Genomic DNA, 13955 nt, shown 5'->3' with positions numbered 1-13955 from the left:
TTTTGCCAGAGAGAGTGATTGGCATTGGAATGGGCTGCCCAGGGAGGTGGTGGAGGCATCATCCCTGGAGGTGTTCAAGAAAAGCCTGGATGAGGCACTTAGTGCCATGGTCTAGCTGACTGGCTAGGGCTGGGTGCTAGGTTGGACTGATGATCTTGGAGGTCTCTTCCAACCTGGTTGATTCTATGATTATTGCTTAGTTATATAGTTATTATGAAATAATACTTATGGAGCTCTTTAGACCCAAACAAGTTTTTGTAGGAAATTTTGTTGCAAGAATTTCCAGCTACTAGATCAACAAAATAAAGCTTCCTAAACTTCCACCTAACCACTTTGTGTAAGTATTCCATTTCTATTAAGTATGTTTGAAAATGTAAGGGGTTTGGAAAAGTTTTAGTTAGCATGTGGGTTTTTTCTAAACTTCCTTAAAGAAACAGAACAGGAGTCATGGGAGGAGGGCCTTTGAAAGCTGCAATTCCTACTAGGAAGCCTGGTATCAAGTTTACTTTAAGTCCTTGTACTTAAAGTTAGTCAGATGAGTGCTGAAAATGCAGTGTTCCTTAGTAAAGACTTTTGTTTGATCTAAGGAGATTTAACCTTTCCAAGGTGATCTTGGCTACTTTCCAAACTAGATCACTGAAGATGCCTTTTCATCTGCTTTCTATGCTCAGGCTTTATCTGTGTTCACACTGAACTTTAAGGAGTACTGATGTTTTATGAAACATCAGTAACAGATGTAAATACGAGCAGGGAAAATAAAGGGGGAGCAACCAATGCAGCTTTACACAGCTGTCCCTTTTCCCTCTGGAACTTATTAAGTGTTATACAAACAAGACTCTCTGGTTGACGTTGCTTGTACTGAGACTTGCTGTCTGTTTTGTTTTGTTATTAATATTTTGGTTAGCAGTTTACCACAGAGAGTGATACTTTTACAGTGTTAATTACATGTGACTAGTTAAAGTTTTGTTCTGAAGAACTGCCCTGAGCACAAAGTGTGGTCTGATACGGTCTGCAGATTGATTTGATGTAGTTTTTTGCACCTAAAATGATAGGTAGGGGGTTGATTGGACATAACTTAACACTACCATGTTACTACATAAGTGCTGTTGTTTTCTGAATTAACATTTAGCCTTCTGGTTAGCCTGAAAAAGAGGAGGCTGAGAGGAGACCTTATTGCGCTCTACAGCTACCAGAAAGGAGGTTGTAGTGAGGCTGGTGTTGGTCTTTTTTCCCAAGTAACTAATGGCAGGATAGGAGGTAATGGCTTCAAGCTATACCAGGGGAGGTTTAGATTGGATATTAGGAAGAAATTTCTTTACTGAAGGAGTGGTTGGGTATTAGAACAGGCTCTCCAGGGAGCTGGTGGAGCCACCATCCCTTCCTTGAAGTATTCAAGAAGTGTATGGACACAGCACTTTAGGATATGGTTTAATGGCCTCGATGGTCTTAGGTTGATGGTTGGACTCAATGATCTTAGAGCTATTTCCCAACCTTAATGATTTTGTGATTCTGTGGTAAGGTGACTATGGCCTGCAGCTGAATCTTTACTAGTGTTGATTTTGTGTAAGCCAAAACACAGCCCACATGCTTTATACTATAGTTGACTTTGAAGTAAGAGCAAGTATTGAAGACAAAGAAGACTTGTAATATTTAATAGGAGGGAAGAGTTCTGAAGCAGCATGTGCTATTTATTGTGTAACTACTAATAAATTAAGACTGTAGGCTATTTGGAGCAGAAGATGTGTTGACAATTGGACTCAATGATCTTAGACATCTTTTCCAACTGAAACAATTCCATGATTCTATGATTACTTGTTTCTACCCCATTTTTCTCCCCAAAGCTTTGATCTGTGACTAGGTCTATTGTGATGGTCTGGGCTCTTACCCACCCCCCCACACTTTGTATTTGCCCCAGCTAACTCAGATGGACCCTGGGAATATAGATGAAGCAATTTATTTACAGCTAGCAGAATTTACAAGCAGCTATTTACAATATATACAGTTATATACAATTATATACAGAAATATACAAAGGATAAACAATACAAAAGCACAACTCCCCTCCCAGAAACCAAGGTCCCCAGGAGGGGCTCTCAAACCACCCCAACACCTTCCCCCAGCCCCTCTCAACCTTACCCCAGTTCTCAGGAAGAATAGAGGTGCAGCCAAGAGGTTAGGGAGCAAGGTTAGTGGGAGCAAGGTTAATGAGATGTGACCAGGTCTGAAGGCAAAGGCAGAAGTGAAAGACAAAATGGAGAAAAAGTCTTTCTTCTTCCTAGAGTTCTGAGCGTGACTGTGAGAGAAGGAGACACCATGTTTTTCATTCCACTGCCTGTTATCAAGTTCTTTTACCAAAACATTCCAGCTTGCTTCTAACTAGCACAGTCTATATATATGTGTGTGTGTGTGTATACAAAACAATTAGTTATTTTGACAGAAATGTTACTCAAAACTTCTACAAAGCTGAAAATGAGATGAGCAGAGTATCTCCATTGGCAGCCCCATTGGCATGGGCTGCCCAAGGAGGTGGTGGTTGCCATCCCTGGAGGTGTTTAAGGAAGGACTGGATGGGGTGAGGCAATTGGTGCCACAGTGTAGTTGATTGGATAGGGTTAGGTAATAGGTTGGACTGGATGATCTTGGAGGTCTCTTCCAACCTGGTTGATTCTATGATTCTATGATTCCAGTGCTCTGAGTGTACAAGCCCGTCATGAATTCTTGAAACTGGTACACAGACACTGGTAACAGTCTTATTACCCATCACTTGCAGAATATGTTTACCCTGATAATTTGAAATGACTGCTACTACAGGCCTCAAGAGCTCACTGTCCTCTTTGTGTGCATTTGTTATTCCCACTGTTGATAATGGGAATTTGCTGTACACATCAAGAGGAGATTATACCCACTGGACTAGAACTGAGACAGCAGGGAATAAGAAATTCTCTAGCTGTTAGCTGGTGAGAGCAGCACAGCTTAAGCATTGCTCCCTCTTGGCTTGTCACCTCTGCGTTTGGTGGTTATCTTTTTTTGCTAAGGAAACAGTAGTGAAAGTAGCAACTGTGAAACACGATGATAGCACAGTGCTACCCTGAAAGAAACTGCAGCTCAGAGCTGCAGATCAAGTGTGGCACAGAATCTGGAATGATGGAAATGCACTGTTTTTCTGGGAAAAGGCAGCCATCCAGGTTAACCCTAGTATAAAAGCTGAATCAATAAATTATTGTCCTGAGAGAGGATTGCTTTCATTTATGTCCTTTCAAATCTATTTTCAAATTTGTATTCAGTTATTTCTTTCAGCTGCTGTTATGTTATTTGAATTACTCTGATTTATGGTCTCTTTTCTAGTGCTGTCTGGACAGCTGGTACCTTCAGTCATGTAAGGCAGGATCACAGAATGGTAGGGGTTGGAAGGGACCTCTGAGATCATAGAATCGTAGAATGGGCTGGGCTGGAAGGGACCTCCATAGGTCATCTATTCCAACACCTCCTGTGGGCAGCAAGGACATCCTCCACTAGATCAGGTTGCCCAGAGCCCTGTCGAGCCTCACCTTGAATATCTTGAGGGATGGAGCTCCAAGCACCTACCTGGGCAACCCTCCTGCCAGAGCAGGATCACCTAGTGCAGGCTGCATGGACAGCATCTGAGCAGTCTTTGAATGTCTCCAGAGAAGGAGACTCCAGCGCCTCTCTGGGCAGCCTATTTCAGTGTTCCAGCACCCTTAAAGAAGTTCCTCCTTATGTTTAGATAGAACTTCTTATCTACAAGTTTGTGCCTGCTACCTCTTGTCCTGTCACTGAGTGCCACTGGAAAAGGCTTGGCCCCAGTCTACTGACATCCACCCTTTAGGTATTTGTAGGCATTGATGAGATCTCCCCTCAGTCTTCTCTAGGCTGAAAAAGTACTTTTCATATAGAAAGATGTTCTAGTCCATCCATCTTTGTAGTCCTTTGCTGTACCATCTCAAGCAGTTCCCACTCCTTCTTGAACTGGGGACCCCAGAACAAGACAGTACTCCAAGTGAGACCTCAGTAGTGTGTGTCAGATATGTCTGGGCAGAAACAGGGTTGGATTTGACATTGGCACATTTCTCTACTATGTATGACATTGCATTAGGGTTTGCAGTGGGTTGAGAGGACTAATTGTGTGATCAGACACAAGGGTTCAACAGTGCTTTAGCTTATAAATGCTCCAACTTTGTTTTTCTGGGTTGTTTTTTGTTTTGTGAGGCTCTTTCTTTCATTTTCTGCATCTTCTTTGCTAATCCTGTGTGGAAGTTGTCAGGTGTGGGACACTGAGAGCTCCTACTTGTTTCCAAAATGAGAACCACAAAAGAGATTCAATCATCTCTGCAGGAGACAAGCTCCCTCCTGTGGAACAGAGGAACCTCTGTGGTGACTAGGAGCAACGTTAGGGCATAATACTGGGATTTTAAGTTAGGAGGAAGGGGCACAAACCTTGGAAGGGTTTTCAGATGCTGGGATTGAGATGCCTGTTCCCTGTTATCTTTTCCCAAAGCAAGTTCTTATTTTTTATAGGACTTCTTTTTAAAAATGTCCATCAGTTTTAGCCATCAGCTGTGGATGAGCAAAACTGGATGGCTTAGATAAAACAATGTGGCCACAGTGGGATCTTTAATGTTCATGGGGTCTAAGGCAGCTGATATTTACATAAATGTTGTTTTCTATATCTCTTTTCTTAAAAATATCAGTATTTGGGGCACTTTGGTGAATTCCAGTTCATAGGATTTGCACTGCATTTGTTTGTTCTTTTAACAAAAAATAATGGTGTTCCTGTTTTCTGAGTGTGGCAGTCTATTCTGTGTCTGCTGGAGATCTGTATCAGAATTATTCTGGATCTTGCTGCAATTCATAGAATCATAGAATTGCTTTGGTTGGAATTGACCTTCAAGATCATCAAGACCAATCAACCCAGTGACCACCGTGACCATTAAAGCATGTTTCCGAGTGCCATGTCCACACATTTCTTCAACACCTCCAGGGATGGTGACTCTACCACCCTGGTGGGCATCCTATTCCAACACCTGGCCACTCTTTCAGGATAGAGTTTTTTTCCTAATATCCAACCTGAACCTCCCCTGGCACAATTTCCATCCCAACACCTAACAGTAGGGAGAAGAGACCAGCCCCCTCCTCACTCCAACTCAGGGAGTTGTAGAGAACAATGAGGTTTTCCCTCAGTCTCCTCCAATCCCAACTGGGAGTCCTTGGTCAAAGGCTCTGCTGAGCTTAAAGCCCTGTCTGTCTTGGAAAGTACAAATGCACAGGAAACATAAGGCTGAGACTGTGATGGAGAAGCGGGAACTAGAACTGATCTTGATACCAGATTTCTGCCAGAAATGGCATTTTTGCCTTTGTGCTGAATAGGATTCATGCTTGTGATCTGAAGGTGGAAGGCTCTAGCTCATTAGCACATTAGCAAAACCCCAAGGCATTTGCTTCCATAAATGCTAATGTAATTCCCCTGAGAGTGAAGCACTTTGGAGGGAGTGAGGAAAGATGGATCATTTAGCATTGCAGTGGGGATTAAAATTCACCAACTCGGATTCATTGCCATGTAGAGCAGTGTGCTGACCCACTTGCAGACAAATGCTCTGTTGAGATTGAGTATCAGGATCCTGTTAATGGGGGAGATGCTGAATTAGGATCTTGGTCAGAGCTAGCTGAGTTCTGGCTTGTGGCACATAGCATCATGGAATTGTTCCAGCTGGAAGGGACCTCTAAGATCAACAAGTCCAGCTGTCAACCTAAGACCACCGTGGCCATTAAGACATGTCCCACAGTGTCATGTCCATACGTTTCTTGAACACTTTCAGAGACAATATCTTCACCACCTCGTTAGGCAACCTGTTCCAATGACTGACCACTCTTTCAGTAAAGAATTTGTTCCTACTATCACTCCTAAACCTCTCCTGGCACAATTTCAGGCTATTTCCTCTCATTCTATCACCTGGTACTAGGGAGAAGAGGCTGACCCCAACCTCACTCCAGCCTGTTTTCTAGAAGTTGTTGAGGTCTCCCCTCAGCCTCCTTTTCCCCAGACTGAACAATTCACAAAACTTATTCTCCAGACCTTTCACCAGCTTGGTTGCACTTCTCTGTACAGGCTTCAGCACCTCAATGTCCTTCTTGTAGTGAGTGGCTTCAAACTAAACCCAGTATTTGAGGTGTGGCCTCACCAATGCTGAGTACAGAGCCTTGATCAATTCCCTACTCCTGTTGGCCACACAACCTGGATGCTGTTTGCTTTCTTGGCCACCTGAGCACACTGCTGGCTCATGTTCAGTCTCAGCTGTCACCCAGCACCTCTAAGTCCTTTTCTGCCAGGAAACTTTCCATCTACTCTGCTCCAAGCCCTGTAGCATCGCAGAGGGTTGGTGTGACCCAAGTGCAGCACCCAGCAGCATGTAAGGTTGGTTACAGAAGCATGTGCTTTGGGACAGTCTTTGTGATATGCATGGGTGAAGTGAGATCTGTTTCTTTCTTTAGCAATGTGTGTTGTATGTGCTGATTTTGATGCAGTTTGGGGTTATCTTTGAAGTGGTGTATCATTGATCTCAAGGAAGTAGTTTCCTTATTGGTAAGAACTGTAGAGGTGCTGGAGCTTGGATGAATAGTTCTTACGATTGTGCATGTCAGAAAACGCAAGCTCCTGCTCTTCTGGGGAAGCAGAAACTTCTCATGAGGCTGCATGCAAAGGCTAAAGTCAAAGTTGTGAGGAATGCTGGCAGAAGTGCCCTATTAGTGAGGTTCAGTGCTGTGTGAGGTCCCTGGACCCCTGTCTGTCACTGGTCTCCTTCTGGACCGCAGAACACTCACTGGCTGCTCCTCTTTAGGTGCCAATGTGAATTCAAAGAAACTTGGCAACAGCGAAGGGGATTCTCTTTTGCACAGAAGTGCTTGCACTGGATTCTGCAAGATTGTTCTGTGCTTGCTTGCAAGAAGTAGCCTACACAGTTACAAATTGGATGGGGAGTCGTTTTCTTGTGGCTTATAGCTTACAGATGGCTCCTGGATTTTTCAGGTTCCTCCATGGTAGTTTTCTTAGTAGCACCATCTAGTGATTGCTTGGAGGATTTTTAATCCTTACTTTCCCTCCCACCCCTCGGGCAATTCTTGTCTGCTTTCACACAAGAAACTGAAGCTTGTTCTGAGCACATTTTTGGTCTTGCTCTTCTTCCTCCTCTGCATCCCTCCACCCTCAATGTTGTATGTGGAGTCACCCTCCCTGGAGGTATTCAAGAAACATGTGGACATGGTTTAATGGCAATGGTGGTATTAGGCTGATGGTTGGGCTCAATCTTAGACATCTCTTCCAGCTGAAACAATTCTATGATTGTGCTTTCAGTTGCTCTGTTGGCATAGTGACTTAGAGCATCAGAGTGCCATCATAGGCAGAAAATCGTTTTTGTTGTGGTATCGTCGCATGCTACTGCCACTCCTCTGAAAGTAAGGCCCTCTGGGGTTCACATTAAGCTCATAATGGCCCAGTTCAAGCTTCTGAGAACATTTAGTCCCTGTAGCACATACATAGTCCCTGTAGTACATATGTAGTCCCTATAGCACTCTAGCTTATTGTAGGTATCACAGTCACTCCCTTCATAGCAGTATGGTACCTAACCTTGCAGTTATGGTGCTGAGAACAGGCAGAAGTCCATCTTACCTCTAACACAGTCATTTGGGTCTTAATCTTCATCATTGACAACTTTTATTATTGCTGCTCTTGGGGTTGTTCAGAGGCTGCAGAAGTTACTGAATGGGATACGAGGCTGTTCCTTGCTATTTGAGACTGCATCTGGGGAAGAACAACTCCATGTATCAGTACAGGCTGGGGGTTGATCTGTTGAAGAGCAGCTCTGGGGAAAAAGACATGGGAGTGCTGTTGGACAACAAGATGACCACGAGCCAGCAATATGCCCTTGTGGCCAAGAAGGCCAATGGCATCCTGGGCTGCATAAAGAGGAGTGTGGCAAGAAGGTCAAGGGAGATTATCCTTCCCCCTCTGCTCTACTCTGGTGAGGCTGCATCTACAGTACTGTGCCCAGTTCTGGGCTCCCCAGTCCAAGAAGGACAGGGGCTTGCTGGAGAGGGTACAACAAAAGGCTACCAAGATGATTAGAGGACTGGAACACCTCCTCTATGAGGAAAGACTTTTTAGTCTGGAAAAGAGAAGACTGGGAGGGGGGATCTCATAAATGCTTATAAATACCTGAAGGGTGGGTGTCAGGAGGATAGGGCCAGGCTTTCTTAGCAGTGCCTAGTGACAGGACAAGGTGTAAGCAGCACAAACTTAAGTTCCATCTAAACATAAGAAGGAATCTTGTTAATTTAAGGGTGGTGGAGCACTGGAACAGGCTGCCCAAAGAGGTGTTGGAGTCTCCTTCTCTGGAGACACTTGAAGCCTGCCTGGATGTATTCTGATGTGACCATTTTTAGGTGAACCTGCCTTGATAGAAGGGTTGGACTTGATCTCCAGAGGTCCCTTCCAGTCCCTACTATTCTATGATTCTGTGGGATAAAAGAAGAAACAGTGTCTATTCTCTGGGGAAGGAAAATGAAACCATTACTGATAGCAGACAAAGCATCAGTGAGAATCAAGTTTGTCTACATTAGGAAAAAGAGAATACCAAAGCCTCAGAGTTTTTTGAGTGTAGATGTGCCCTTAGGATTTTTTATTTTAATGTAAGATTTTTGGCATCATCATGGATGGAGAAGCTGCTGTTGCTTTTAACCCCTATCTTCAATGGAGATCTCCTTATATCTATGTACTCATATCTGTGCAGTGTGACTCACAGCAGGGCAAAAGATTACTGCAGAGAGTGAGGTCACAAAAAGCTTGTGATTCTTGACTTGTGATTCAGTGAGTGTTAGAGCACTGTGTAAACAGTCTGTATTTTGAGTTCTCCGGCACTGCAAGACCCCCACCACTGCCTGTCACCAGTGCTTACTGTAATCTAACCTTAACTTTTTTTGGTAGCTGGTCATTTTCTTGTTTACACTTGTGATACAGTTGGAATCTCTATGAATTTCATCTGCAGGAAGAGCATGAGAAGGTTATGTGTAAGGAGCAACAGCACTGGTGAAGAGTCTAGAGAACAAGTCTTATGAGACATGGCTGAGAGGAGAACTCATTGCTCTCAACAACTCCTTGAAAGGAGATTGGAGTGAGGTGGGGTTGGTCTCTTTTCCTTAGTATCAAGAGACAGAATGAGAGGAAATGGACTGAAACTCTGCCAGGGGAGCTTTCATAAGCTGGATATTAGGAAAAATTGCTTTACTGAAAGAATGTTAAGGCTGCCAACAGAGGTGGTGGAGACACTGTCACTGGAGGTGTTCAGGAGACCTGTAGACATAGCACTTTGGGACATGGTTTAATGGCCGTGGTGGTCTTAGGCTGGCAGTTGGACTTGATGATCTTAGAGGTTTTTCCCAACCAAAACAAGTCTATGATTCTGTGCATAAGGTCCAGCATGGAATTATCCTTCCTGAGTACACAGAGCTGTGCTGTGTTGACTAATAAGAGAAATAATAAACAAATTTGAGGTAAGGACAGAAAATGATGCAGAGAGGGCTAGTTTGGCTCTCCTATGTTGATGCAGCTTTTTCTTCCTAAGGCTGAAAGCCAGGGCTCACAGGGATTTGAAGCCTTAAATGCTAGTCTGGAAAAGGAAGCAGTCCAAGAAATGCTGGTGAAAGCTGCCAAGTATGCAGCAGGGAAGGTCTGTGGGCAGGAGCACCTCACTCTCCTAGCCAAAGATCTGGTATAGCTGCACTAAGGGGACTTTCCATGTATTGCTTGTGAGCTTTGCAGAGCTAAGGGAAAACATGAATGTTGTAAGACTCATCCTACCGCCACTCAGTGCTTCAGGGTTGGCACAGTTATGAAGGCAATTCTCAATACTTTGAATTCTGAAAGTCACAGCACTTGTTTCAGATCGCAGAAAGAGGATGGCATTTACAACCTGCCACATCCTTATGTAATCAAAGCCTTATGTGGAGACTCTAGAAGAATAGACCTGTGCAACACAGCTCATGCATCAAAATTTTGCATAGCAAGTGAGGCAAGTGCTCTTAACCAGCTGGCACATAAAATCCTTGTACTACACAGCTTACAGCTTCCTTATACAAAAGTTCCATTTACATATTTACATTTTTTATAAGAACATAATAAATGAGGTTTTCTGATACTCTACTGTTCTGGAATCACTGAAGATCATTCTGCATCTGCAAAACAAGCCACAGAGTCTTGGCCAAAGCAAGTGAATCATAGAATCATTAAATGGTAGGGGTTGGAAGGGACCTCACTGAGTGCAACTCCACTGCCAAAGCAGGATCACTTAGAGCAGGTCACACAGGAACACATTCAGATAGGTCTTGAAAGTCTAGAAAAGGAGACTCCACAACCTTTCTGGGCAGCCTCCTTCAATGCTCTGTCACCCTTACAGTAAAGCTTTCCCTTATCTTGAGGTGGAATTTCCTGAGTTCCAGTTTGTATCCATTGCCCATTGTCCTATTGCAGGGCACCAATGAAAAGAGACTGACACCTTCTTCTTGACACCCACACTTCAGATATAAGCATTAATAAGATCCCCTCTCAGTCTTCTCTTTTCAGGCTTAAGAGCAAGCCTCAGGTCTCTGAGCCTTGGGTTGGTAGGGCATGTAGGTGTTGGCAGTATTATTTTGCCGCGACGAAGGGACAGGGAGACAGCTTGATGCAAGCTGAGTTCCGATTTTATTAGGCAACATACAGGGATATATATACTTGTCAGAAGCCTTATTTTTTTTATCTCTTGATTAGTCATTTCATCACATGCAAAATTGTCTTTTCTTCCAATCTAAATTCTGTCTGCCACATCTGGTTCCCAGGGAGCAACAGTCTTAGCGTATTCATCAGATAAGAAGGACAGTCTTAGCATATTCATCAGATAGCAAGGTCCTGTCTCCTTGCTTCTTCTGATCTGCAAATACTCGTTCTTCTTCTCTTGCACAATGTTCAGGTCCACTCTGACTCAGATAGTTCGCCCGAGGCTTGTGTTGACACTGATCCATGATTGACCATTGATACATTAATGGCCTGTGATCCCATGTTATTTCATTTCAGACAGAGTCAGACAGTAGGAGATGCCAGAGCCTGTAGTAGCCGCACTAAACACAAAGCCTTGTGCAAGCTCTGTGCAGGATTGTAACTCTAATAACTGTGAGTAATTAAGTTGCTTACAGATCATTTTACTCAGCAGTCTGAAAGTGCCAACTGCTACCTAAATATAGATGAAAAAGTGACTCTGAAAGATTTGGTATGTTGGTTTCAGTCTTTTATGTGAAAATGAGAGCTGGGCACTTCATGAGAAAAGTTCTTGAAGGCTATCACGTATTGTATAAAACCTTCAGATATGAGTGCTTTCTGATTTCAGCTGGATTAACACACTGTCAGCATTTTCTGGCATTGTAGTGGATAACAATAAGTGTATCTTTAAATTTACTGTGTTGTGTCCTAATCAGAACAAAAATGGAAGTACTCATTAGAAAAAGGGCTGTAAAGAACAAACTTGTCTGGAGATTACATGCTACATCAAACTGTCACAGCAATGGTTTTTTAGTGACTCAAGCTTTATGAGTATTAACCAGAGTTGTCCTGGATGACAGAAACTCAAAACAATACTTCCAGAGAACTGCTAAAGTTTTGAGTCTCCTTTACCAGGAGCAAACGTTTGGTGTGTTAGCTAATCACAAGGGCAAATCTGTGGGGCTGTTTTGCTTTTTATGTGCACTGTCATCCACGGTGGCACAGATACTCAGAAAGCATCATGTGAATCATCTTCTCTGTAGGAATAATGCAAGGCCATACAGTCACATTTCTGTATGCTTAAACCTCATCTAAGGGAGAAGGATATAACAACAACTGATAAATGCTATTTACACCTTCCCCATCACAAGCTCTAAGCCAATTCTTATCCTTTTAATTCCTGCCACTGTCTGTGAAAGGAATGCTGTGGTGTGGGCAGTAAGGTTCAGATGGTGCCTGCAAGACACATCTGCTCTGGCTGTTCTAGTCTTTATTTAAATCAGCTTGCTCCATCTGTAGACTTCTTCTTGACCATCCTCTGAACTGAATTGCAGCTGGATTGCTACAGGGCTGGCTAGGACATGAGAAAATTGCTGCCCTATTTGACATGAATGTGAACATTGAGTATTTTACCTTAGGAGAGGTGTACTTTCAGATAGCTGACAATAGCAGCCTCTCCTGTGCTGGGATAGGCTGGATTTATTTGTTATAACATGCTTAAATGCTGGAGGGCTAGGACACTGTGAGCCAAAGATATCATAGAAAGTGAACCTGGAGTACTCTGTTCAACTCTGCAGCCCCCAGCACAAGAAGGGCATGGGCCTGCTGAAGTGGGTCCAGAGCAGAACCATGAAGATGATCAGAGGGCTGGAGCATGTCTCCTGTGAGGTCAGGCTGTGAGAGTTTGGGGCTGTTCAGCCTGGTTAAGAGAGGACTCTGGGCAGACCTTATACTTCAATACCTGAAGGGTAGGGGAAGGCTGGAGAAGGGCTGTTTAGAAGTGCTTGTAGCAATAGGATGAGGACCAGTGGTTTGAATCTAGAGCAAGGGTAGATTTAAGTTGGACATAAGGAGAAAGTTTTTTGCAATGAGAATGGTAAAATAATAGAACAGGTTGCCCAGACATGGCAAGTACAAACTTGGTGGGGCCCTGAGAAACCTGTTCCAGTTGGAGATGTTCGTGCTCACTGCAGGGTGATTGGACAAGATGACTTTCAAGGGTCCCTTCCAATGCAATGAATTGTGTGATTCTGTAACTGGAAGTGAAGACCCATTTTACACACTTTAATGCTGTTAGCACAGACTTTTCTCTGTTCATTTATAAATCCTACATCTTTCTTGATGATGTGATTCCATTGTGTATGTACAAACAAAACAAAAGGATGCCAGTTGTTATGGAAGAAAGTTGCATTCCATCAGTGCAGGGATGGACTTTCATTGAAGTCTCTTACCTGGTGGCAAGAGTACTTCTGTCTAAAATACAGATTTCATTTGAATTTGCTTATTTCAGTGTTTTAATTTTGAATAATTCTTTCTATGGTCTAGGCCAGGAAAGAAATTAACATAGACTATTTCTAGAATTTCCTCACAGTGAAATTTGCCTGTGTCATATTGCCTCTGGGCAGAGATGCATCAGGCTAGCACAGAGTTCCAGTGGTGGGTTACACCAGTGCCTCTGTCAGGCTCTTTTGTCCATAGAAATTTTCCAACAGTCACATTTTATGATTAATAACTCAGTGGAAGAAAATATTTATTTGGTATTCCTCTTCTGTCCCTCAGGTTTAACACAACCAAGTACAAAGTCTTGCCCTTAGGTCACAACAACTTCATGCAATGCTACAGGCTTGGGGCAAAGTAGATGGAAAGTTTTCCTGGCAGAAAAGGACCTGTGGATACTGTTTGACAACTGGCTGAACATGAGCCAGGAGTGTGGTCAGGAGGTTAAGAAAGCAAACAGTATCTTGGCCTGGATTAAGAATACCATGGCCAATGGGAATAGGGAAGCAATCGTGGCCCTGTACTCAGCACTGCTGAGGCCACACCTCGAATACTGGGTTCAGTTTTGGGCTCCTCACTGTGGTAAAGACATTAGGATGCTGGAGCATGTCCAGAGAAGGGCAACAAAGGTGGTGAAGAGTCTGGAGAACAGGTCTTATGAGGAGTAGCAGAGGGAACTGGGAGAAGAGGAAGCTAAAGGGAGACCTCATTGCTCTCTACAACTCCCTGAAAGGAGATTGGTGTGAGGTTGGGGTCAATCTCTTCTCCCTCGTATCAGGTGGTAGAGCAAGAGGAGATGGCCTGAAACTTGTCAGGGGAGGTTTAGGTTGGATATTAGGAATAATTTCTTTCCTGCAATAGTGGCCAGGCATTGGAA

At 43.5% G+C, this 13955-nt stretch overlaps 1 protein-coding gene across 1 annotated transcript in view; it reads left to right on the top strand.

Annotated features, from left to right (window-relative positions):
• The window catches only part of PLEK (pleckstrin), a 73796-nt gene that overhangs the window by 21052 nt on the left and 38789 nt on the right, over window positions 1–13955 (top strand). The window lies entirely within an intron of this gene.

The sequence above is a fragment of the Pogoniulus pusillus genome, chromosome 7 (genome assembly GCF_015220805.1).
Source record: "Pogoniulus pusillus isolate bPogPus1 chromosome 7, bPogPus1.pri, whole genome shotgun sequence".
NCBI lineage: Eukaryota > Metazoa > Chordata > Aves > Piciformes > Lybiidae > Pogoniulus > Pogoniulus pusillus.
Note: the sequence above shows the minus strand (reverse complement) of the source record. Positions and strands in the feature narration are given on the sequence as shown.